Raw genomic sequence first — 3,552 nt, 5'->3', positions numbered from 1 at the left:
TTATTAAATAAGCTCCCATTATTTACTCAAACCAATAACCATCAACTATTGGCATGGAAAATCTTGTTAGAAGATTTTCTAGTGGGCCAAGATCCATATTTCACCTTATCTTGAGTCAACTTGGGATGATCGCCCAAAACTTAGGTATTTAGGTAGGACACTACTTTTCAATTGCATCCTTATGCAACTCTTGGAATAGTTGGGTGAATAACTCTTTATTCTAATTTAATTTTATAAATTGATACCCAACTCTTGCCTTTGATCTTATCAATGGCCTATTGAAGTGCTCCATTAAGTTAAATCTAACTCTTGCCTTTACTCAACATGTGTTCGTTAAGCAAGCTTTGGCCATAATGGTTGGCCAAATTTTGGAAATGATGGAAGAGGTGAAGGAATGGTGGTGCTATTTCCAAGAGAAGATAAACAAAAAAGGTTTCTCACAACAAGGAAAGAATCCTTGATAAGAGATTTAAATGAAGTTTCACTAAAAGAGAGAAACTCTAAGGACTCTTGAATATGAGAGAAAGTCAATTTCAGTTCTCATAAATCTCAAAAGTGACATCCTAATGAAAGTTTACATGTATACAACGTTTGGTAGCTTATGATGCAAGTTAAGCTAACAAAGGTTAAGTATAACAAAGGTTAGGTTAGGTTAACTTGTACCAAAGCTAACTAACTCTAGTTCAAATTTAAAATTCAAATTTGAATTTTACCTCCAAAAGTATCTAGAAGAACAAATAAGAGTTTGCCATATGGCATGGTGCAAAAAGGTTTGATGAAAGGTGTGTTAGTAGAAAAGTGAGTGTAGAAGAAGGCATGCAATAATTTTAACTAGTATGTGAAACATGTGACTTTTTGGTGATGTGTGAGCCAATAAAAAAATGTGGAACCACATAGAGGATGCCCACAACATGGAGAAATGATATCCACTCTCTCTTAACCCAAAAAAATCCAATAAACACATTTTTCAAAATACTAATTATACCTCCTCAAAATAATAAATACACCCTTAGAAAGAAAATTGCAAAAAAAAAAAAATTATAAACTATTTGACCTAAAAATACATAGTCAAAAATAAAATAAAATATTTACAAAGAAGAAAAAACAAACTACTAAAAGTAACTCAAACCTCAAAATGAGTATGGACCTTCTTCCTTCAAGTTTAACCCAGTCATCTTGATTCATTTTGTACTTTGCCATTGGGCATGATGTCATTAGTTAATCCACTTAAATTGGTCAAACAGTTTAGATCTCCAATGTAAAATATGTGTGACGATACATTACATTGTTAAATTATATAAGTTGAAAGTTTTCATGTTGCATGTGTTGAGAAGTTGTTTTAAAGTTGAAAGTTATGTTTTTAGTTAAGAAATTGAATATGTTGTTTTCTTGTGATGATTCAGTTGAAAGTTGCTTGCATTAGCGTTGTTAATTTTAAGCACTGACACACATTCACGCATACACACACACACACACACTCACACATACAATTTCTCTCTCTCTCACACACATGTTGGTCCCAGTTTACTAGAATCTAGAAACGGGTTGAATAGATTCTATCCTAAGATGACTCACTTTTCGAAAATTCTTGATAAAGACCTACCAAGTTATCTAAAATTCAACCTTTACTCAATTTGAATTAAAAAAGAATAATAGATTACAAGATTTATTACCAACGTATCAGAATATCAAAGTTAGTGCAGCAAAACAATCACTTGTAACCAATGTTGATTTTATATTACCTTCTTTTTAATCAATTTCAATTACAAGAATAAAGATTGATGGAAGATCATGGACCAAAGGCCAACCACTAGAGCTATGACCAGAAGATTACTTGAAGATTTAACTGCTTCAGAGCTTAGTGGGCTCGATGGGCTTGGTGGGCCTAGGGTTCTCTTCACTTGGATTTTACATGAATGACCACCTTTCTTATATCTTTTGTAGTATACGATTTCATATTGTTTGGTCTTGTATTATGGACCTTAGTATAGGACTTATTAGGCTTTAGGCTTATTGGGCCTACTTTTGGGCTCTATGGGCTTTTGGGCTTTTGGTACCCAATATTGGGCTCATTTTAATTCTTGTAATTTTTCCTTTATATTGTATTTTGTTGGATCGAGTGCTTATCACTAGGCCAAAAGCTATAGCTTATAGTCAGGGCGCAACTCTTTTTACTTAAGAGCGCAGCAGCCCGCGCCATGATTCGACAATGACTTGGCCCACCTAGCCTCCGCCACGGGACAATTGATGCAACCCGTAACAATCTCCCCCTCAGCAATTGCCCCACTGGGTATCAAACTCATGACCTTGGCTCTGATACCAATTGTTGGATCGAGCGCTTACCACTAGGCCAAAAGCTATAGCTTATAGTCAGGGCGCAACTCTTTTTACTTAAGAGCGCAGCAGCCCAAGCGCCATGATTCGACAGTGACTTGGTCCACCTAGCCTCCGCCACGGGACAATTGATGCAACCCGCAACATATTTGATTGGCAATTGTATTTAGGCCATTATAATAGGAATTTAAAGGGAATAAGTATTAGGCATGAATCATAGAATGTTAATTACATTTAGGAGTAATTAGAGTTTCATTTGAGTCACATGTTTTGTGCCAAAGGTGGCTGCACATGTGTACACTTAAATGAATCCTAAATTACCTCTAAATGCAATTAGGATTCTAGAAGGGATGGTTGCACATGGCATGGTGCAAGTGGACGTCCAAATTTAAATTCAAATTCAAATTTGAATTTAAAATTGGTGCCACTTTTGAGCACATGGAAGTGGCGCCAATTCCTTGGATCCGTGGCCTTTAAATGCTTAACCCTTCACTCATGTAAATCACTTTGAGCATTTGAATGAGAATTCTGAAAATTTTCAGCAACTTCTCTCCCTTCAAAGTCACTTGGCCGATCAAGTACTTCATCTTGCTTCTAGGATCTAGGTCAAATTGTGAGCAATCCTTTGCTCTCTTGGCATATGTGCTTCCGGTTCCATTTCTTCTTCATCTTTCTCTCATATCCCTGGCTTGAATTCCATTCTAGCATCCTCAAGGAACTGATCAAAGTCATGCAATTCAAGAAGTGGAGAACAGCAATCCTTTCCACTTGGAGTTGCCATCATTTTTGGTATCAAGAGCTTAGGTTCTTCACTTGAGGTTATGTACTTCACTTTCACCGATTGATTTTTTGTGTTTGTGTTCTTGATTTTCTCATCTTGTTCTTGTTGTTTGGATATAATTTTTCTACTAAAAATTTGATAGATCCAATTTAGTGATTGTACTTTGTGTTCATTCCATAATCACTAGGTGTTTAGGCTCCAACTTGTGCGGTTTGAATTGTTTGAGTCTTGTTCTTTCATTTTTTTTATTCGGTCATCTTGAGTATTGGATGTAATTTTAATTTTTGAATCTTATGAATGTCTAGAAGTCATGTTTAGTCATTTTATTGTCATTGATTCAAGATGTTCTTAGTTTAGCCTTTTGTTTGATTCATTTTCTACTTAAAAATTGCTTTGCCCGAGAGCTTCATAGTTTAGCCTTTTGTTTGATTCATTTT

The sequence above is a fragment of the Cajanus cajan genome, chromosome 7, assembly GCF_000230855.2.
Source record: "Cajanus cajan strain Asha chromosome 7, NIPB_CcT2T_4, whole genome shotgun sequence".
Lineage (NCBI taxonomy): Eukaryota > Viridiplantae > Streptophyta > Magnoliopsida > Fabales > Fabaceae > Cajanus > Cajanus cajan.
This window is presented reverse-complemented; position numbering follows the sequence as displayed.